This window comes from Pteronotus mesoamericanus, unplaced genomic scaffold (genome assembly GCF_021234165.1).
Source record: "Pteronotus mesoamericanus isolate MK-2021 breed Mesoamerican mustached bat unplaced genomic scaffold, CSHL_Meso_final contig_116, whole genome shotgun sequence".
NCBI lineage: Eukaryota > Metazoa > Chordata > Mammalia > Chiroptera > Mormoopidae > Pteronotus > Pteronotus mesoamericanus.
Genome location: NW_026555027.1, coordinates 19,808,337 through 19,832,945, shown reverse-complemented (window position 1 = coordinate 19,832,945; position 24,609 = coordinate 19,808,337). Strand labels below are relative to the sequence as shown.

General features: G+C 38.2%; 1 pseudogene; it reads right to left on the bottom strand.

Annotated features, from left to right (window-relative positions):
* Positions 1-3,828: 3,828 nt before the first annotated feature.
* On the bottom strand, positions 3,829-9,381 carry LOC129074007 (arylacetamide deacetylase-like; annotated as a pseudogene).
* Positions 9,382-24,609: the final 15,228 nt, after the last annotated feature.

Sequence of the window (24,609 nt, the reverse complement as noted above, 5' to 3'; positions counted from 1 at the left end):
ATAATAAAAGTGAAAAATGATGGTGATCATAGAGGGTATTAACAGTGGAGGTGTCAAAAATGGATAAATTCTCCAAAACTATGAAGATACAATCAAGAGGATTTGATAATGCATTGACACATGACAGAAAGAAAGCAGTCAAGTTTAACTTTAATGTTCTTTTGACATGAGCCAACAGGAAAAATTTGGGAGTTTCCATTTACTAAAATAAGATAACCTATGAGTAGTGACTGTTTGATGTAAAAAAATCCGAAATTTAAATTTCAGATGCCGTTTTACATCCAAATGTTGTCCAGTAGGCAGTTGGATATATATTCATCTGGAATTGAGAAAATCCAGGCCAGATATATGAGTTGGGGTTGTCAGCATATAGGCCATGGAAAGCTGAAATACTTGGAGGCATACCAGAGAAGTGAGTGCAGACAGAGAACATGTTCCAAGACTGAAAGCACCCCCCCGAGAAGAGTTCAGAGGCAGACAAATGTAGCCACTGAGATTTAGAACAAGTTGCCCAAAAGATAGGAGCCTAGGATTCTTTGATGCCCTGGAGCCAAGTAAGGGAAGTACTTTAAAGAAGAGAGCATGGTTGACTGAATTTAACAATGTAGAGATCATTATTAACCTTGACAAGACAATATTGGTAATTTATGAACAAAAGAGGACTAATTGGAGTAAATATGAAAGAGATTGGAGTGAGAGGAAATAGAGACAGGAAGTACAGAGCACTCTAAGGAGTAAGCTGAAAGAAAAATGATGTCAAGAAAGTTTTGTTGCTTTTTGTTTGCTATTTGTTTTTTAAAATGTATGAAAAGAAATATGTTTGTATGTTGATGGGAATGACCCAGTAGGGAGAGAGAAATTGATGAGTCAGGATTGAAGGAAGAGAACTCCAGCTTAATGCCCCTGAGAATCCACAAGAAGACAGAACCAAGTGCACAAAGAGGGAAAAAATATTTGCAGGGGAGTGCAAATACTCAGTTCATCTATAGTAACAGGAAGAGAGAAAGACTGTATGGATGAGGATACCAGTGCTTGGGTTACCATGGGGTGAGAACTCGTGGAAGTTTGTTAGAATTGCTTCTGTTTTCTCAGTGAAATAAAAAGTCATCAGCTGAGATGAAGCTAGTGGAGGAGGTGGAAAAGAGGTGAGTAGGTAAGGAAATAAAAAGGCTCAATTGATGGCGAACCTGTAATATGATTACTGAAAATCATTAAGGGGACTTGTGAAGTTTGTCATCTTGATTAAAGTGGGAAATTTTAGCATGCTTCTTTGCTTTCATCAGACATGTTTTTCTGCAGAGGAAGATGTGCAGAGTAAGCAGTAGAATGGATTTGTTCAGGTTGGAGTTATAACAAACACGTAGAAAGTCAAGGGAATTGATGGAATACACAAGAAAGAGATCACTCTGACTAACCATAAAACATATTACAGGTGAGGAGAAGAACTATATGAGAGAAATGAGGGAGTGAAACTGTTACCGAATATGGACCCGTTGAAGGAAGCCCAGATACTATTACTAAAACAACTCCCCCCTTCCCTGGGGTCCTTCTGTTCTAGGTTCTTTGCCCACAACCCTTAGAAATTATGGCTCTCAATGGCAGAGTTTGGTGAAAAGGAAAGGAACTGTTTATTCAAAAGTTATACAGGTTTTTAGTAATGGCTAAATGCCACCGTTAAATCTCAAAATCCCTTTAAAATACGCTCCAACACACATAGTCCTGCTTTTCCCCGCTTACGTCAGTCAGGCCAGTCAAGGGTACTTGATTCAGAAGAAAAAGAACAGAAGTCTGAAGCTTAGCTAGGCAGGCCTCTCCCAGTTCCCAGCACCACCAGCTGTGTCGCCGTGATTTCTAATTCTTAATCCAAAACCATGTGGCACCTTCTCATGGCCCACTAGCAAGAGTCCTTTCTCCCCTTTCCTTCCCACATGGTCTTCTCATTGTTCCCCCATGGAGTGGAGCGAACCATCCCTGAGCTCTCATGCACTTGTGCTGAGACCTAGGGAGCTGCCTCCCAGTTACATCCTGGGTTTAAGTTATGTCCAGGTTTAAGTTACATAAACCTTCCTGGTTTCCTTGTTGATATGCAAAATAACTGTCTTTGCATATGAGGTATGAAGTTATCCTGCTGTTATTGACATGCAGAATGATTCTCAATGGCCCTGCTCCACGTCTCCCATCCCCCATGGCTATGCTCCTTGTGGGGGAGGGGGTGCGGGGGGAGGGTGAGGAGGAATGTTTTATATTTTTCTTGGACACCCCACATTCTGGGCTGTTACAAATTCCCCCTATGGGGGTCCCTGGCTGTACCCCGTTACAAAATGTTGGTATAATCAATGAAAATTGTAAGTCTCATATGTTTTAAATGAAATTTCAAATTTTATTGAAATTGAGGCAAAGTGAGAATGAGTTGGAGAGCTTGGTATTGCGATTATAGAGGGATCACATTTTTTGGTCATGACATGTGCTAGGGCATGACCCTGAGCATGTTTTATTCAGGAAAAAAACCAAGACCGTTGGATAGCTGGGAATCCAAGGTACTTAAAGGATCACCTAAATAAATACTGAGATTACTAATGCAGTCCTGAGATATTGCCAGTGAACTTGAAGATAAAATCTTTTGAGACGTGAGGTGGAGTAACCCAGGCTCAGCTGATAGCTGCAAAGAGGAAGAAGGGTTGTGGTGGTATGGTCTGTTGCAAATTTTTCTTGTAAAGAGTCAAATGATAAATATTTTACACTTTTCCAGTCACGTATGTCTTTCTCCAAATTCTGTTCTTTCTTTCTTTTTTTTCCCCCCTATACAATGCTTTATCATGTATTAGCCAGTCTTAATTCAGGGTTGTACCAGAACAGACAACAAAAGGGATTTGGCTCATAGGCTGTAGTTCACTGACCTCTGAACAAAGCTGGAGTTGAATGATCTGTAAGGAGCAGTAGGTAAAGCTCTACCACAGCTCTTGTGGTATCAGGAAAATTAAGGAAAACAATGTCCTTAAGTACTACATTTCAGTTGTTGGCCATTTAAGACAAGGGAAAGAAAAAATTAAGGAGTCCTGCTCCCCCACCCCCAACTTCTTTGCTGATTGCAATAAAGTTCCAATGAATGTATCTGTACCAGTTTTGTGTTTTTTTTTTAAACGAACCTAAGTTTTATTTTGTTTTGAGAAAATACCTTAAAAGAGAATTGCTGGATCACTGGAATTTCCTAGGCCTTTTTGTTTGTTTTTTGTTTATTTTCCCTATAGGATTGTTTGTTTTGAAATTGCGATACTGCCATTAATCTTATTAAAAAATTAAACTGATCTGAAAATGTTGTCATTCTTAACAAGATAAAATGAAATTCTGAGAACGTTAATTTCCAAAATCTCAATGAATTTAACTCTCTGGCCCACTCCTCTTATTTGCTTGTGCCCCCATAAATTTAATTGTCAAAAAAATACGTTCAATGTGAAAATATCGTGGTTGATATTTGAGTACTCAGCTCTCTGGTCAGTAAGACATTTGTAAGAATTCACATTAGCTTCATTGTCTCCCATCCTTGCAAAAGAAGCAGGCGAAACAACACCAAGTACCAAGCACCAAGCAATGTATGAATTCAAGAGTTTATTTCAAAGACATCAACGGTGACTTTTCTTTGTGCACATTACAGAGGTGACCAATTTGAGACCACAGATAGAGCATACATATTCATTACAATTCATATAAACCCTCCACTCTTCTTACTTATATAAACTATTCCAAGTAAGGCAAAATTTCTAACATCTAGATTTTCTGATGTCTTGAGATTTACTTTATTTATGAAATATATCATTGATATATATTTTACTATAGATTTTCACTTAGCCAACTTGTATATTGATTCATCATCCTGTGACTAATTTTAAATTCCAAAAGGAGAAACAATCCATGGAATCCATCCTCAATGTGGTTATGGGTCATCGGAATGCCAGCATTTCAAAGTCAGGTGACGTACATGATTCCATCATTGCTTAAGACATCATATTGGCAGGCTATAACAAAAGCCTGAGATAAACCATGCAACTTCTTATTATCATCCAATGAGGGAGCTACTTTCACATCCAGGAAACCTAGATACGTTTTTGATAGTTCAGAACTATCATAAATTGGATTATTATAAACATGTCCTTTTATAAATATCCCAGGGAGCAAGGAACTCCAATTAACAAACTTGAATAGATGACTTGATTACGCAGGTCTATGTTAGTGGAAAGTATGGCTTTCTCAAGTGACCTATCCACTGTAAAATATTCACTCTAGTGCATGACAGTGACTGATCTGAACAGAAGTGGAAAATGAGTATTCTTGATATGATGGTAAATCTACATCAAGGATCTGAAAGGCAGGATAAATTAAAGATTAGGTCTTGAGTCTAATCTTGACATCTGGGTCATCTAAAAGCTGGGAAATAATGATGCTCTGGCTGGTGTGGCTCAGTGGATTGAGCAACGGCCTGTGAACTAAAGGGTCACTGGTTTGATTCCCTAGTGCAGCGCACATGCCTGGGTTGCAGGCCAGGTCTCCCAAAGACGGTGAGGGAGATGCAACCACACATTGATGTTTCTCTCCTTCTCTTTCTCCCTCCCTTCTCATCTCTAAAAATAAATTTTAAAAAATCTTAAAAAAAAAAAAGCTGGGAAATAATGAGAGTATTTGCACAAAATATTGTCATTTTAAGACAATAAAATAACTGCAACAAAATAAGCTATATTTTAATTTATAATCTCAGAAAGACTTCAGTAATAATTGAAATATACCATCTGAACAAACTTTTCTAATATTCAAAATGGGCTTCCTTAACTAGGTATTTAAAGAATGTTTTTTAAAATTAATGTATAGTTCTCATGCCTTATTATATGACACTCAGGTGTACAACCTATTTTTTTAACATTTATATACTTTATAAAGTGATCACCATAATAAATTTAACAATGATCTGTCACCATACAAAGTTATTATGATACTACTGGCTATATTCCCTATGTTATACATTACATCCCTGTGACTATTTATTTTATAACTGTAAGTTTGTACAATTTATTCCCCTTCACCTACACCCCTTTCCTCTTTCAACTATCAGTTTTGTCTCTATATCTATGAATATACTTCTGCTTTGTTTTTTAAATGCCACATGTAAACAAATTATGAGGGGGAACATAAAAAGCCATAATTTATTTATAAAAATATTGTGTATTTATTCTTATGTGTTTAAACTCAATCACTTTCAAATAATTCTCCATTTGATGCAATACACCTACCGAGAGGTTTTTTTCCACTGCTCAAAACTGCTTTTATAAAAACTGCTCAAAACAGTTTTTATAGTTATCGATTTTGATGCTTTTCAGTGCTTCTGCCATTTTTTTGTTGTTGTTGTTTCACCTCTTCCACATTGGCAAAAAGTTTCCCTTTGAAAACTTTTCTCATCCCAGGAAAAAAACAATCACCCAGTTTGGGTGAGATTGTGTTAATAGGAAGGGTGGGGAATGGGGATCATACCAAGTTTTGTTCCAAAACTGCTGAACACTCAGCTGGGTGTGGACAGGTGTGTTTGTAAATCACCCATCATAAGAAAGGCAAATGTGTTGAGTCTCCAGAAAAACTTTGCTGAAGCTGAGTGCAGCCTCTCACAACAATGCCAACTGGTACAGATGGGTTCCTAGAACACCCACCTAGTGGGGGAAACCTGTACTACAAGGAACCGCCCTCCAGAAGATAATTCCACTTTTTTTTTGTTCCCTGTTCATATATGGTACGTGTCTCCTTTGCCTGACTTATTTCATTTAGTATAATACCCTCTAGATCCAACCATGTCATCACAAAAAGCAAGATTTTATTCTAGTTTCATTGCTGAGTATTAATTCATTATATATTTATATGTAAAATATATACATGTATTGAATATATATTACACTTAGGTTGCTTCTAGATCTTGGCTATTGAATAATGTTGCAATGAACGCATGGTAGTTTATATCTTTTTGAATTAGTATTTTTTTCTTAGGGCAAATACCCAGAAGTGGAATTTCTGGGGTACATGGTAGTTCTATTTTCAGTTTTTTGAGGAAAAGAATACTTCAAATTTAAGGAAAATCATTTTCCTATACTTTCTCATAAAAAATGAAAAATATCTAAGCAAAAATTAGAAAGTTAATATTCTACCCTTTCTATCAAGAATACAGTCAGAAGAACGGCATAAATTTGACTTTTTACTTTTTTGTGTGTGTGTTAACATTGAATTAAATTATACTGGTGTATGAATAGGCTTTCCCACAGAGAGGAAAAATCATTTAGGAGTTTCTGACTTGGATTTGGTGCTAAAGCAACATATTATTTTATGTGATTTTCTGTGTAAAACATTCTATTCAAATCACTCTTTCTTATTCAGGCCCAAGTACTAATATTTGTAAAGGTTAGTGGTCTGCAAAGATCAGTGCACAATATCAGAGGGAGCCAAAAAGTGACCGTAAATTAGAATAAAATTAGAAAATGTATTTTAATTTTTGAAAATGCATACATTAAAATGTAGTTTTATATGTTTTCAAAGTTCATGATATTGTATACTATAAAAGATGTATAGAACTTCTACATAAAAAGTACGGATGTTATTAGATGTTTCTCAGATATTTTGCAAATTGTGATTTTTATCTGCTACCAAACAGTCATGTGGGGTTCCACTGCTCACCACTAATAAACTCTGGAGGCAGAGGTTAAGAGGAAAAAAGGTAAAAAAAGGTGAAGTGTTGTTTATTCAAAGACTATACAGTTTTTGGAAGAATAACAGGCTTCTGCCTCAAAACCCATTCCCTTTAAAACATCCGAAGGAAAATAACTCCTCCGCCCCTGGCCAGCTCAGTTCAAGGATGGGCCTGGAATCCTTTTCCTCATTTAAAAATATACAGTCCTTTGCCACCTGCTGGTGGCTGTAGCATGCTTATCCAGGTGGCTTGGAGGGTTCCCGGCCACAGTCCGGCTCCAGGTTTCTTTTGGAGGTTGTGTCCATTGGCACCCTGCTTGTGCCACGCTGCCTTTCCCCCCGGCCGCTGGCCCCGTGCTTGCAATCACTGACTGTCTCAAGCCATTGGCTCACTGTGCGACTAGGCGAGCAGGCCGTGCGTCACATCAGCCTGGGGATGCTCCGGCCCTCGCCACCTGATCGGCCAGCAAAGGGGAAGAAAAAAATCGAGATTCTCCACACCCTCCGTTTTTAAAGTCCCAGACAGAAGCCAGTAGGAGGGTATTTCTCCTCTGTCCAAACATTTTGCTGCACCGGTGCATGCACCGTTCATTCAGGCCAGCATCCAACACTCTGGTCTCAGCATCTCCGCTCCTCTTCAGGCTGCCGCGATCTGGAAGGTGGGGCGTTTCCCTCCACGCAGAGGGACATAAGCACTTGGGACCAGGAGAGGGGAGCCACCTTGTGACACGTGTGTTGTGACGTTTTCAGCCCCCCCAGCCCACACAGGCTCTGTGCAAGCGGTGTCACCAGCTGTGCTGCGTTGCAGTGCTCGGTTGTCGGGGCAATGCCCCCTGACACCCTGCTAACTTGTTCTTTACTGTTGCACCCGGGATATGGAGTTGCGCCCCAGCTTTCTTTTGATGCAGCTGACTTTGGCCATTTCCAATCCCTCTTGGGGGTTTCTCCCTTCTCTGGGAAGGGCAGGCCCCTCTGTCAGCTGCTGCTTCAATCTGCCACCTGGGGTTTCCTGCCTCCCCTCCCTTCTCTAGGCGTGGGCAGCGTCTCCTGCCAGACCTTGGTTTCTCCCCATCCCCCATCTATCTGGCTAGACTTCCCTCTGTGTATTCACATTTTAACTATAATCGTCAAAGCAGACCATTTTGGACACCTTGGAGACCATTTCTAAGGTTCATTACAGCTTACCAGACATCTTTACATAAATTTATGTATGTGACCCTCAAAACTACTCTGTAAAGTTAAAAACGGTTCATTTTGTCTTACAGTTGAGGAAATGGGTGTTTGGAGACCTTAAGTAAACTGTCCAAGATCACGCTAGAAATTACTACATCTCAAGAAAATCCAAGTTAATCCATCGCCTTTTCTACTGTATTATAAAACCTATAATAATGCTCAGAGACACACTCTGGGAAGTTTTAAATTCCTGTTCTATATTGTGGTTGGAACAAAGTCCAGCCATAACATTCTTCCCTTTTGGGAATTATGTCCAAAGAACTCTCATTAGAGTCAAAACGCTTTTTAGTGTAAAAAATGTAAGTAAATAAATCTAGTGAAAAAAATAACAGTGATATTTTGATTGCTTAAAATCTATACTTTATTATAAAGTCAGCTAATGAAATCTGAACTTCTGTATCTGTAGTTCATAGGTAACTTCCTCTCCTGGCTCCCATTACTGAATGGGAAAATAGTTTAAATTTGAAACAATTAATAGAAGATTTTTTTCTGTTTACAGAAACAAAACTTATTTTACATATGGCATGGAATGAAAGGTGTTATTTATTATTATTATATGGCCATTATTAAATGATATATAAAAATAATTGATTTTACCTAAGCAAGGAAATCTTTTGAATACTTTGTGTTTATTTTTTGTAAGTAACATAGAAATCTCTGAATGTGCTATTAATTTTCTAAAAATAGTGTAATTTTTATGGCAATAGAAAAACAAGTTACTGAAGATTGTTAACTCCATCTGATTCTAATTGCACAGTAAGATTATTGTACGGTCTTGCAAGTATATTATCTCATTCATCTGACAAGTATAATATTTTTCTGATTCGTATGTAATTTTAATCAATAATCTGCTATCATTTTGCTAAGAAAAAAAACCATGACAGGAGCACCGATTGACATTTTTTATATTTGAGGCATTTCTTCTCAATAGTCTCCAATATTTCCAAAAAATCACTATTCTTATGTTTGCATTTATATTTTAACATATTTATTAAACTATTGTTTATTAGTAGAAAATTTTTTAAAGATTTTATTTATTTTTAGAGAGAGGGGAATGGAGAGAGAAAGGGATGAAGAGAAACATCAATGTGCGAGAGAAACATCGATTGGTTGCCTCTCACATGCATCCCTACTGGGGACCAAACCTGCAACCCACGCCTCTGCTCTGACTGGGAATTGAACTGGCAATCTTTTGCTTTGCTGAATGATGCCCACCCAACTGAGCCACACTGGTGAGGGCAAGGAGACAATTTTTTAAAAAAACATAACAGAAATGATGAGCATCGTACCTGTTGCACTACTGCTGCAGCCAAGTTCTCTCTTGAACCACCTCCAGAAACACCAGTTCTCTCAGGGCTTACACCATATTTTTGCGATAATTGCTTTACATAAGAACCATTTTAAGGTATTATATGCATCTTCTAATTGAATTGGGAAATGTTACTTAGGTAATGGGAAATGCCAATCCTTAGCTGTAGAGAGAAAATATGGTTTCTATATTACTTATATTTTTACTTTTCATTAAAGCATAATATACATGCCAGACATGCACATATCTTGAGTATATGTCCCCTTTAGTTTCCAAACTGAACACAGTTCTATAACTAGCATGTGAATCATAAAGTAGAACATTGCCAGGACCCCAAAACCTTCATGTAAACTCTCTTCCGTCTAACCTCCTCAACCCCTGAGTATCCAGTAACCTGACATACAGCATGGATGAATTTTGCCCCGTTTTGTCCTTTAAATAAATGTACTTCTATGTATCTGGCTTCCACTGTAAAACGTGTTTTTGAGTCCAGTCCTCTTTGCTGTGCTCTTCTGTCTTGTTGTAGCTCTGTTGTGTGAATGTGCCACATATCATTTATCCATTACAGTATTGATGGGCATTTGGGTTGCTTGCAGTCTCTGGCTTTTAGAAATTGTGCTTGGATGACCATTCTAATCCATGTTTTCTGGTAACTGCATGTGTTATCTTGATATGTATCAGTAACTATTATTGATAATCACAGTTATGCATATATGCTTAGCTTTATTGTCAAAGAGTTTTGCCAAGTAATTATACCAACTTATTCTTGAATCAGAAGTTTATGGAAGTAACCAGTGATGCATATCCTCACAAACACTTAGTATTTTATGTCTTTCTCATTTTAGCATGATACTGAGTATAATTATTATCACCTTGTCATTTTAATTTATACTTCTCTTATGTACATTAGCTTTTCTTACATTTATTGGTGATTTGGATATCCTTTGCTGTATGCTGTCTTTTCTAGCCTTTCCCCATACTTTTAGTAATCATAGTTTACATATTTTGGACAAGGAAGAAAATGTGTAGATATACATATATCTTTGATGAACACTAATTTTTTAATTTTTTATATAGCCAATTCATTGAGATATGCATAATTCACACAGCAAAAAGTCTGTTCATTTAAAGAGTGCAATTCAATGATTTTTGATATATTCAAAGAATTGTGCAACCATCATCGCGATTAGCTTTAGAACATTTTATTACCTCCAGAATAAACCCTGTAAGAGTCACATCTCATTTCCCCTCACCTACCACTCCAGCCCTAGGCAACCTCTAATCTATTTTCTGTGTCTATAGATTTGCCTACTCTAGATATTTTATATATATGGAATGATACAATATGTATTTGTGACTGGCTTCTTTCATTATCGTAATTCATGATTTATTCATGTCTTGACATTTCTTTTTATTAACAATATTTAATTTTGTGAATATCCTACATTATATTTATCTATTCATCAATGAGCATTGGGGTGTTTCCACTTTGGGGAATTTATGAATAATGTTGCTATGTACATTCAAGGTTTTTTAAATATACATTCTTAGTTTCCTTGCATACATACCTAGGGATGAAAATGCTGAGGCATATGCTAACTCTGCCTTTTGGTGAACTGCATTATTTATGTTTATTATAGTCTTTCTAGTGGTTTGCCTCACCTTATATATGGGTGTCATTTGATGTGCATCTCTAAGAAAATCATTTTCAAACATGAAGTTGGAATACAAAACAGTATAAACTTGTATTTTCTAATTATTTAAAATTTTTTATTCTAATTACTACAAGACTACATTCTACTTTTCTAATAATGATTTAACTTGATAGTCATGCTTTCTTTTAACTTTTCCTTTTCTGAACTATAAGTTTAAATAGGTATATGTGGCTCTGACTTAGTCTCCCTAGCAATTCATCTCTAATTTTAATGTCCTAATGTTACCATCAATGTTTAGGTAGATATTGGGATAGCAATGCAAAAAGAACTAGGCATTAATCTTAGTCAAATGGGAAACAAGCCTGCTTGCTCAGCAAGGAAGCAGGAAGTCATACTCCAGAGGATTACAGCATTTCTCTTCCAAGGGGATTAACACTTTCTTTCCCTGCTCTGGCACCAGATAGTGGGGTATGGGTGTAGAGGGGAGGTGCTGGACCATAGCAGACTGACAATCTAACCAGGAGGTGTAAACTCATCCAAAGCCTGCAAAAAGTTTGAGAAGCTGATAGGTTATTTTGAGAAAACACCTGGTCTGTACCAAATCCAAGCTCCTTGTTATAAACCCAGGGGAACAAAGAGGTCCTCTTGCCCGGGTGGCCCACACCAACCCCATGTGCCCTCTCATAGCCATGTGGCCTTCTCATCCATGTCCTCTTTCCATAGCCATGTGACCCTGGCATCCATGTGGCCACCTAAGTGGACACATGAGAGGCTGTATTTGCTCTGTAAACAAGCCAGCATGGCAACATTGCATTGTCCCAGCAACCTAGCTAGCTCAGCACATGGCGATAGATATCTCACCCTGGGCAGAGATGCAGAAGGACAAAGCATTGCTCAGACTCTGCACAAGCCTACATCATGATGGACAAAGTGAAAACTCTCTTACCCTCTCTGGTTTCTGATTGAAGGGGAAATCGGGGTCACAGAAGCATGTATATATATGGGTTAAGATGGCAGTGGGGGAAGTGCTGATGTGCCAGTCTAGCCTGGAAAAGGATGGATTGGTTGGGGGAGCTTGACCCTTCTAGAGTGCGTGGAATTTCACGTCAGGATATTTAAATGGAAGGAGGGCAGAGACTTGCCCTTTCTGTTCCTCTGGGTTCTGCGCACCAAAGTGTGAGCTGATTACCCGTGGGACATGGGCAGGCGCATTACCCTTCAGGTGGACCGCTGAACCATGGGATGAAGTGGTTGACAGCAGCCCTGGGCTCCTAGTGCAGAAAGCAGCCACTAAGTAGAGATGGCTGTGCCATCCCCATGTGTGCGGACTCCCGCGAGGGAGCCTGAAGCTGGAGAGCAATCTGCTTACCAGCCTTGGTATTGTCAGTGGAAATTAATCTCTTCCATGTGACCACAAGGGAAGCATTCCAAGAACCCACACATGGCAGATTGAGGGGTGACATGATGATTTTTTTATGTGGAAATAGGAGCTGCCCCCAGACATTCCAATGCCCCATCTCTCTGCATCCCACCATGGGAAGTCTAATTGAGTCCTCAGCAAGGCCACAGCAAAGGCCAGTGTCCAGAGTTTCTGCTTCATATTAAAGTCCCATCCAGTCCAGCATCTGGCTAGCTTAGTGTGTGCTTTTGGCTGCAGTCAATTGCTGTGCCAGTAAAGCTGGCCAGATCTTTCTGCATCAATTCCTCCCTATAACACTTCTGGACTTTTCTAACTTTACAAAAGCAAATAGGTGAGGGTTTCATTCTTGTGTAACTACCTCCTATTGGCTGAGGTGTAGTCCTACCTAATTCCATGTCCAGAGGTCAAAAAGGGAGATCTGGAATGCATGGAAGGCTTCACACGAGGAAGAAGGGTTTTTGCAAAGTTAAGGTGAGTTGGTTGTCCCTGGGAAGTGGCATGTGTGATGTCCAAAGGATGGCATTGCTGGGCAGGTTGTCAGACTCGTATTCTAGAGGTGACAAATTTTGTAGGAAAGTTAGAAGGCATAACCACAACCATAACAACTAGGTGACAAAGATGTGGACTAATTCTACAGTGTCCCAGATGAAGAAAGTTGTGGCTTTCTTGGAGGAAGCTGTGTAAGACATGTCACACTTGTCCAAAGCTCTTTTATCCACTATACTTAACTCAAATCAGGTGGAGGGGAATATTCTAACTTTTCCCCCCTCTGAAGAATTGCAAACTTTTTCTGTCTGAACCATTAGGGCAGAAGAGGAAAGCAGTTTCAAGCAAAGCTAATAGACTGCCCCTTACTTCATCAACTCAACCATCTAGTCAGCCATCAGTTGAGTCTCATTTCAGAAGGTAATGATGCAGATGGGCTTCCTAGATGTAAACTGTCACCAAGGTAATGAGGTCACAGACATACACATTAAGGAAAAAGAAGAAAGAACATAAAGGTTAATTCACACAACAAATCACAAACTAGTCAGAACACACAGGACTGACATTTGAGAAAACACCCAGTTACAACACTTTTGCTGGAATGATATTAAACAGTAACAATTTGAGAAATTTTTGCCTGTAAGTTGAATATTTATGGCGATATCATCAGGTGCTGAAGTGAAATATCTATGACACATACAGACACAGTTCAGCTTACAAGTGAAATCAAAACTTTGAAGATAGCTGAGAGAATCAAGATGGTGGAGGAGTGAATGGAAGTCACACTGACCTCCTCCCAGGACCAACCTGGAATGACAATTAAATTGTGGAGAAATCACCTGGAACAAACAACTGAACAATAGTGAAAAAGGAGCCTTATAACCTCTGAGACAGAAGAATCAAATTTAGTGCATTCTAACTGGTAAGGAGTGCGGTAGAGACTCGAGAAAGCAGGCGAGGCACCCACAGGCAGCAGCACCAGAAGGATACTGAAGTGGCCAGTTGGATCCCCCTGAGATGAGTGGGGTCTCGACCATCAGTTAGGATCTCCAGCCTACAGCACCAGAGCCCAAAAGCATATAGATAACAACCAGCTGTGAAAAGCTGCAGGGTTGCTCTCCGCCAGAGATGGGTGGCTGGAGACCCAAAGAGCTGTTAAAAGGGCCAACACATAAATTTTTATTTGCAGCCACTTCCCTTGGTCTCCAGCAAAGGTGGGGGCAGAGTGGGCTGGAGACGCCTGAGGAGAGACTGGGAAAGGAGGCTTTGGGGAGAGAACTGAGAGAGTAGCCAGTGGGATCCTGGTGCTGACTCATCCCCCAGATGGCAGCAGCCATCTTACTCAGGCAGAGACCACTCCCCTGAGTGGCAGCAGCATGAGCGGACCCAGTAGCCCCACCCACAGGAGGGACTCTGCCCAGCGCTGTCATGTCTAAACTGGCTTGCTGAGTGCAGAGTGACTAAATTAATGGCTGAAGGGGACAGCCACAGACAGTACGTTTCTGGAAGTCTCGAGCAGACTGCCTAAGGTCAGACAGGGTCTGATATCATTGGAGGCAGATCCGGAAATTAGAAACAGCAGACGCCTACCATAGAAGTTCACACCACAAAGTCAGGAAGTCAAGACAGATCAATTTAAGAAGCAGAAGCAAAGAAGAAGAATCTCACAAATAATGGGAAGACAAAGAAACGTCCCCCCCCCCCCCCATCCCCATACACACTTGAAGAGAAAGAAGGAATCTCCAGAAAGAAAACTAAATTAAATAGAGGCAAGTAACTATCAGATATTGAGTTCCAAACAATGGTTCTAAGGAAGCTCAATGAGCTCATTAAGCTCAGTGAGAATGACCAAAAACTGCAGACAAACTATGAGGAACTTACTGTAAACTATATCAGCATGAAAAAAGGACATAGAGACTATCAATAAGAGACCAGAGGAAATGAAAAATACAATTTGTGAATTGAAAAACACAGTAGAAGGGAACAAAAACAAGCTAGATGAAGCAGAGGAACGAATCAGCAAGCTGCAGCATAAGGTAGGAAAAAACTCCCAGAAAAAGCAAGAAAATGAAAAAAGACTCAAAAAGATTGAAAAAGTAATGGTGGAAAACTTCTCTAATTTGAGGAAAGAAAAAGTCACAGAAGTCCAAGAAGAACAGAGGGTCCAATTCAAGAGGAATGCAGTGAGGCCCACTCCAAGACACATCATCATTAAAACAGCAAATATCAAAGACAAACAGAGAATCCTAAAGGCAGCAAGGGAGAAAGAGGTAGTAACATATAAGGGAGCTGCAACATGGCTAGCGGCTGACTTCTCTACAGAAACACTGCAAACCAGAAGGGAGTGGCAAGAAATAGTCCAAATAATGAAAAGCAAAGGCCTGCAACCAAGACTGCTCTACCCAGCAAGGCTCTCAATTAAAGTGGAAGGTGAAATAAGGAATTTCCCAGACAAAAGACGGCTAAAAGAATACACCTCCACCAAACCAGCATTGCAAAATATGTTAAAGGAACTGCTTTAAGATGAATAAAGTGTCTATGAATACCCAGTTCTTTTCACAGTTGTGAATACTTGATAGTATCAATATTTTTTAATATGTATTAATCTGATTGTGACAATGATGTGTTATTTTAATTGTTCCTTTATTATTTGTTCAAACTAAACCTGTTTTTGTATATTTCTTGCCTATTTCTATTATTTTTAAAAAGCTTTAAATAACTGTTTGGCATTCTTTATCTATTTTTTGATTAAATGTTTGTAGAATTTTTCCCTAAAGAAAAACAAACAAAACAAATCATTAACCCTTTTTTAGATGTGTTGCAAATACTTTCCTATTCTATTACTTGTCCTTTAATTTTTTTATATGTATATTACTGTTCAGTCTTAAATGTTTAATATAGTCATATTGTCAATATTTTACTTTATAGCTTCTGGGTTTGAATATTTTACTTTAGGGTGAGAAAAATATTAGTTTGTATTTTCTCCTAAAACTCCTTAGATTCTACGTATTGATTTTTAACTCACCTGAATATTTCTTGTATAATGTGTGAAATAGGGCTCTATATTTGTTTTATTTCAAGTAATATTTTGGTCCATGCACCTTATTTGTTGAATAAACCTTATTTTCTCCATTGACTGGAAATATCAATTTAATCATATTACATTGTTCGATATATAAATATACATATATATAAATATATATATATATTTGTTTCTAGATTGCTCATCTTATTTCATTGATCTACTTGATTATTTCTGTTCCGGTGTCATGTTGGTTTAATTGCTGAGACTTTATAATGGATTTAAATTTTTAAATATTTTATCATGGATTTTGACATTTAAAAAATAAAATCAATCTGCATTTAAAAAAGAAAGAGAGAAAGAACTCCTACCTTTTGTGACATCATGGATGGAACTGGAGAATATTAAGCTAAGTGAAATAAGCCAGTCGGTGAAAGACAAATACCATATCATCTCACCTATAAGTGGAATTTATTCAACAAAATATACTAACCACCAAAATAAACCATAGCAAGGAAACATTGAGCAGAATGAAAGTGAACAGAAGGAATAGGGAAGGAGGACAATGGTGGGAAGCAGAAGGGATGAAACAGAGAACATGTATGAATGACCCATGGACATAGACAACAGAGTGGGAACTGACTGTGGGAGAGCAGGGCAAGGTGGGATGGGTGGAGGAGGTCAAAGGGGGAAAAATTGAGACAACTGTAATAGAATAAATATGATTTAAAAATAACAAAAAAAAACTAAAAAGAAACTTCAAAGATAGTTGCAATAGAATCCAATATCCACAACTGAGCATTGTGATTTTCTTTTTATCAATCTTTCCCCTTAGAGTACTCTAAATTTCATCAGAGGGGCTGCATGAAGTCCAGCTTTTAATTTTGCCTAATTATTTTCATAAACACAACAAGAATAGCAATTACTCACACAGACTCTTTGTCTTCTGTGTTCAAGCTTCCACAAGGAACTTGAAGGTTGAACTTTATTTAGCCCTTCATGGTACAAAAGCCAAACCATAAAACTGCCATCCAGCTTTGCCTGACATATCTATTTTCCTCAAGTCCTTGAAGTCCCCAAAGTGTCTCAAGCTTTTTTCTTGCCATTTTTCAGGAAAGCAACTTCATTTCTTATCTGGAAAGACTGGCATGAGCCACATGAGCAAATGAGGTACCAAGCCATTTGTACACTGGGCTTTCATTATCTTCAAAAGTCAATCTAACTTCCTTAACCAGAGCCCAGGCATGCCTCCTTCAGGCATGTTATTCAAGTTAAAGTCTTGGTTAATGGAACCACAATCTGAGACTGAACTTATTGGATTTATTCAAAAAAGTTATGTCATCACTCACTCATTAAGAATGCCAAATCCTGGAGGGAAATCTCTATAGTCGTGTTCCCCAAGTCAGCCTGTTACAGGCAACAGGGACCTGACTAGAGTCCAAAAGTCCTATCTGGGTCTCCAAACTGTTACTGAACAAAAGTGGGGTTCAGCTGCCAAACACATGTATAAGCAAATATTGGTGGGGAAGGAAAAAGGTCCTTATTAAAATGTTGTATCATTGGTGGAAATGGGGTACTCTGCAGCTTCATGTTCCTCTCTTCCGCAAAACACAGGAAAGCCCCTTTGGTCCCCAAAAGATTGAAATACAAAACCACACCCAGAAGTCCCGCTCTATCCTTTTCTTCCTCTGGGATCCATGCACAGACACATGGGCCAGAGCACTTGCCAGCCCTGAATGCTGGGGCAGCCTTGAGTACTGGGGCCCCATGGATGAAACCCCTGCAAGACCAGCTGCAGTGGTTGGTAGGGGCCTTGGGCCCTGGAGTGGGGAGCTGTGGTGAAGTAATGGTGGCACCAGCTGCACAAGTGTGAGCTCCGAGGAGAGTACCTGAAGTTGCAGAGCAGTCTTTCTACCAGCCTTGGGCTCCAGAAGGACAAGGAGAGATACAATAGAACTTCTGGGCATGATTTTGGCTTTAAGGCTTTTGGGGACTTCTGTGTTTTGTGGAGGAGAGGAACCTGAAGCCAGGGAGTTTCCCACTCCCCCAAATTCTGCAAAATTTTAACAAAGACCTTTTTTCTTCTCATCAACTTTTGTCTTATACTTGTGTTCAATAGTGGGCAACTGAACCCCACTTTTGTTCAGTAACACATCTATTTCTCTCACATACTTATATTACTTACCTTCATTTCCTTTAGTTTTATGAACTTGTTGATGTATCTCTCACATAAAAAGAAAAACTGAAATTAACTCTCCTTATTTTTAAAAACATTTTATTTATCTATTTTTAGAGAGGGAGAGAAAGAGAAGAAGAAAAACATCAATGTGTGATTACCTATCATACTGACCCCACTGGGGAGACCTGGCCTGCAACCCAGGCATGTGCCCTAGACTGGAAATCGAACTGGCACCCCATTGGTTTGTAGGCTGGTGCTCAATCCACTGAGCCACACCAGCCAGGGCAGAAATTAACTCTTCTTTTAATCTGTTATTCACTTGCTTCTTCCTGTCACAGCTAAGTCCCATTAAGGCCAGCAATCATCTCCTCACCTATCACTTTTTGTTATCTCTACATCATCTGGAACTTTTTTTAATCTTTTCTTGAGACTCTCCCCTCCTTTGTTGTTGGGTGTGTGGTTTTTTGTTTTGTTTTGTTTTTTAACCATTTTAACAACTTCTAGTGCTTTACTGCTTGCTTATTCTTTACCCAGCACTATGTCTCTCCCAGGGACCTGTCCTCACCCATTCAGTCATTCTTTCAGAAGCAAAGCAGTCATCTTAGATTCTCTCTCCCAACTATTCACATCCACTAAAAAATATGCTTAATTTCTAGACTGTAACATTTGTCTTTTTCAAACTAGTTTATTCTTTTTCTCTGGAGTTCAGAGTTCTTAAATTAGACCCTAGTTCAACATCCATTCATTTAGTTGACTTATATCTAATTCATCTGAAGTAAACATAAAAATATTAAGCATCTTAGACTCAAGACAGTTATGTGATTTTCTCAAGTTGGGACACTTATTCCAGTACTCCATTTCTAAATATATTTCTCTTTCTACTCTAATTCTGTATGTTAAGAAATTTGCAACATTCATATTCAATCTGGACTACATTGGTCAATTATTTTCTACATTTATCACTGTATAACTTATATGTTTATCAATTGATTAGAGATTCTTTCTTTTAGAATGTAAGCTCCTAGGATATTCCTAGGAATGTAGTACATATGTGAGTAAGTTAGTTAACACATTAGATAGTCCTCTAATGTCAAAAGGAAGAATAAGTAGCAAAGTACACTTTCTTTAGTAGTGACAATAAATATGAAAACTTTTGTCTTCTCAGTTCCAATTGATGAGAAAAGCATACATAGAAGAGAATAATTTAAAGCTTTGCCAAAACAAAACAATAGAAGACAAAAGAGACTGTAATGTCCAAACAGAAGTGCACCGAATACCTAGTGAAGAAAGTATTTTTCTAAGAAAAGTTTTGCACACTATTCCAGTGAGAGAAATTTCTCAGCACCTCCGTGACACCAGCCACAGATAAGAAGTGCACTTCTTCTTATTGCCTTTGAGTTCCTCTTTGGCACATACACACAGAAAGGGATGTGGTTGAAAGTGGCCTTAGTCAAAGTGATATTTTCATCTGAGGTTGGTGAAATGTCTTTTAAACTCAAAAAAATTGTCAAGAAATTTAGAAAACAATTCTCAGGAGCTCAACAAATTCAGACTGAACATAAAATTTACACACATCTTAGAATTCGAATTCCAAATGTCAGAAATCTCCAGACACATAAGTACACTGCAGGAGCTAAAAATGATGAATACTTTTTCTTGCAACTTCTAAGTACTTCTAGGCTGCGCTAATAACCAACAGAGAAAGGTTAACAGGAGAAAATGAAATTTAATACACGTGCATGAGGAATTCACATAAGAATGGAAATTCCAAAGAATGAGGCAGCATTGGGTATATAAACTTCTTTGGACAAATGAGGAAGGAAGGCACAGTGGATCAGATTTCAGAAGAGAGAATCGGTGATTACCAGGTAGTTGAGGAAGACCAGATCACAGTAGCAGGAAAATCCCTGCTGGCAAGTCAGAAACAATGGGACACAGAGGGCTCTCTGCCTTCTGCTCTCGGCATGCTGCCCTCTTCTTACTGCTGCTCAGAGGCCGGCACTTGAGGCCATTGGTGGGTCCATGCTGGCGACACTTGACATGCACAGGGCCTAGGCTATTAACAGGTTCACGTTGGGGAAGGGCATAGGGCCTGCCACTGGCAGGCCGGAACCTTCTCCACCCCTTTCTTACCTTTTCTGACATCCAGGGCCCAGGACCTCCAGCCCTCTGGGCAGGAAGAAGGGGAGATCCAGAAAAGGAAGGGATGTTTCTCTGTGCTCCTTTTAAATGATCTCCTCCAGACTCTTTTGCAGCTCAGCACACATGGCCTTTTTTGCCAGGGTAATGCATGCATGTGTAGCTCAACCCCTCTCCCATTTCTGGGAGTGAGGTTTCCCGTTATAGTACTATGATAAAATTTATCCCTTATATTCAGAAAACAAACTCCAGAGAACTAACAGCATACTTTATTGAGAAGCTTGAAAAACAGACATTCTCATGCACTGTTGATAGGAGTGGAAACTGTTACCATGCAATTTTTGCAATAATTAACAGATTACAAATAATTGACTTCATGGCTTTATCAGAGACAAAACACAGACTCTAAATGTTATGCATATATTATTGTTTCATTTTTTAAAAAAGTTTCCACTTAAATAGCCCTGATTAAACTATGGCTTACACCCAAAATGAATCCTAGGCAGTATGTAAAAGAATGAGGAAGATTGACATGTGATATGGAAACATCTATAGGATATGTAATGAAAAGAACAATGTAAAGACTGCAATATATACTTGTTATCATGTCTTTATGTAAAAATGGAAGGGGGATAAGAATATATATATGTCTTTCATTACTTATGTTTGTTATTATTGGTATTACTTGTATGTAAACTCTCCAGGGTGGATTACAAGAAGCTAATAAAACTGGTGTTCTACAGAGAACTGGGTTAGGAATAGGATGGATAAATACAAGAATAAGAACAGCATATTTCAATGTATATATTTTTCATATTGTTTTGAGTTTTGAACTATATGAATGTACTACTATTCAAAAATAAAATTTACTTAGAATTGTTTTGAAAAAATATAGAGTGGGCTACTTAAAAAAGTAGTGAGCTCTCCATTTCTGGGAATGTGCATGTTGAAATCAAAGATTTCTTCCAGTCAGAGCTCTGGCAGTTTGTAGTCTCTCAAATCCATGAAACTGTCTTTACTGGTTGAGAGATTAATTTGGTAGTGAGAAGTTAAACGCAATAAGCTGAGTCACCTTCCCAGTGAAGTAATCATAATAGAGAAAATAAACATTTTTCATTACCACTCAACCATATATCTTGTATTTTTTATTAAGCATTTTTTAATCAACAAATCTATAGTATATTTTCATAAAACCTACTTGTATATGGGGCTATAGTATACGAGCCAATCCAATATTAATGCTAAACATGCTCAAATATGACTTTTGAATTTTGCATAAAATTTTGAAATCACATGTAGTAGAGAAAGTAAAACAAACAAACAAAAAAATCTCTCTCTGCTGTTACCGGAATGAGTCAATATAACCCGAATGCCACCTTGGTCATTTTTTAGTGGTCTGCTCTGAGATCATTCAGAGAAATATTAAAAATCAGCAAAATTTGATAATAAGAAGACAGAAGTATTTAGAACTTGGAATCCCCCGGCCCCTTACAAAGCTGAAATTCTAGAAAACATGCCTCTCTTGGTTAATGAGTACTTTTATTTACTAAACAGGATGCCGGTTTATAACAGCATTAAACAGCATAATTTTCCATTGTTCCTCAATGTTATCTGGAAATGTTGTATAAATATAATATGTTTTGAGGACTCCTAATATCAAAAGTAGAAGGATTTCTCCAATATTTTAACTCTACTGTTTCTTCAGCAAGACAGTATTACACTTCACTTCAGTGAAGCAACTACATCGAAAATGGGCAAGCCCCATCTATTTTCTAACTTCCCAGCCACTATTTTTCCTTATTAGCACACCAGATTGTCCTGTGGCAATCATTAACAGATAGTGTTGCTGGTAAGCGCTCAAATTTCACTGTGCAGTTTGCATCAGACAACACTCTACTCTGGCAGGTTCTGTTACATCTGCCAACATGGTTGTATTTCAGGTCATCATTGGACAAATATGTGTGCACATCAACTTACAGAACAGTTACATCAACTCTCAAAGAGTCTGGAAAATACAGTAGAAGGACATTACCCTTAGAAAACAAGAAAGCAAAGGGATTCAAACATTGCTTTTGAAATATTTTTAATGATACGTGTATATCTTTATTTATTTTTTAAAGATATTATTTATTTATTTTTAGAGAGGGAGAGAGAGGGAGAAAGAGAGGGAGAGAAATATCAATGTGTGGTTGCACTTCATGCACCCCCTGTTGGGGGACCTGGCCTGCAACCCAGGCATGTGCCTTACACTGGGAATCTAACAAGCTACCCTTTGGTTTGTAGGCTGGCACTCAATCCACTGAGCCACACCAGCTAGGACTATTTTTTTTATATCTTTAATAAAAGCCAAATAATTATATACAAATTGATTATCTTAAGTGCTACACAGTGATTGGAGTAGTTTGGAGGGATTCGTGGAAAACTGTTGCACAGATAACTTTGAGTCAAGTCTTAGAAATATTCATTGTTTGGTAGACTGGAGAACGACAAGGAACCTTGTAAAATAAAAGGCACTGAAGTGAACTTTGAAAGTCCAGTCTTTAAAGTGCATTTCTCAGCTTAATATATAACTTCTTGTTATTTTAAAATATTGATCTTGGTTAATATGTATTTAATCTGTATTTATACAATGTTAAGTAACCTAACCAAATCATATCAGAAATGAAAATGTCCTAGGTGTGTCCTTAAGCTAATTCTGCTGACTCTAATCTAAGCTGTTGTTTTTTTTTGTCTAGGAAACAGGGGGAAAATTGGGATAGCCACCTTTTTCTATGTTATCAAGGGAATTCCTGCATGGAGGGTAGGTTCTATAAAAGTAACAATTTCAACTTAATAGCAGTACTTGCCCTGAAGAGAATCAAAACTGGATGCTGTATTTCACTAGAACTTTCCTAACATTAACAACCTAGGTTGCTCCTAAACAACCATAAACTTTAAATAACTCTCGCCTGAATCCAGCTGAAGACTCTTCACTGACTAATGATCCATGGGATTTGTTTTAACCTATTGTGTACAGACATATGGACTAATCTCTACTACATGGAGAGCTGGTTTTCAGTTCTTAATTACCACAGCCAATTTGGACCATGTCCCTTCACTTGTTTTGTTTTTATTTTCTTCACTTATTCATTTAGTTCATTTATTGTGGATCTGTTATATGCTAGACATAGGGATAAGTGCTGAGTATAGAGCAATGAATATATTATTTCTGTGGACATTGGTTTTCCACTCTCCGAAATAAATATATTCAACTCCTTTAAATAGCCCAAGTGCTCATCAGTGGATGAGTAGATAAAAAAGACATGGTACATTTATACAATGGAATACTCTGTGACTATAAAAAAGAAGGAACTCTTACCTTTTGTGACAGCCTGGATGGACCTAGAGACTATTATACTAAGTGAAATAAGCCAGTCAGAGAAAGACAAATACCATATAATCTCACTCACATGTGGAAACTAATGAACAAAATTAACTGACGAACAAAGAGGCATAGATACATAGAACAGACTGGTAGATCTCAGAAGTGAAGGCCATGAGGAGGACTGAAAGAGACTAGCCAAAGATCATATATGCATATATGCATAGCCCATGGACACAGACAACAATGTGGTGAAGGCCTAGGGCTGGGGGTTGGGGGTTGGGCAGGAGCTAGGTGGAAGGGGGTAAAGAAGGGAAAAATGGGGGATATCTGTAGTAGTGTCAACAACAAGAAACTTTAGTTTTTAATACTTAAAAATGTTTTCTTTTTCTCCTCAGGATATGACTTAGTGAATTTCTTGTCTACCCGGCAATTAACACAGCAAGAGCTGGATGATAGATAACAGATATATAGATATAAATATTGATAGATACAGATAAATATAATTTATAGTCTTTGTTTTATTATTTGACAAAAAGGAGAACACATTGGATAGAAATAAATGACAGCTTGAGGCCCAGGGGAAAATGTGTGAAGATCACCTATCACATCTCCCTCTATTCTTTTTTTTCATTTATTTTTCCTTGTTCAACACATTTAAAAATATATTCTAATTTAAAGAACAATTAGATATTAGTAATGTCACAGTAATAAATATAAAAGATAAATACTTTATCAACGTTCACTTTCATCTTAAATGCTGCTTCTCCCCGCAATGTAAAAGTGTTGTTGCTGCTGCTGTTCTTTGCTCACTTACGACAGCTGCAGTGCGTGTTCACCAGTGCCCAGAGGACAACCGTTTTTGGTGCCCTTCTCTCCTGCTTACTAAGGTTTTATTTTATAAGAGAAACAGAGGGTAAAAGTCTTGATCTACTTCTGTCATTTTTCATCAGCAGTGCCTATTCTCCTCCCAAGTTTGCACTGTAGCAGATTCTCCCAAATGTGTGTACGTGTGGGCATTTTCAAAATATTACAGTTTTGAGCAGGTTGTCTTCTTGATGAGTTTCACTGTCTGAGCTGGAAGCCCTAGT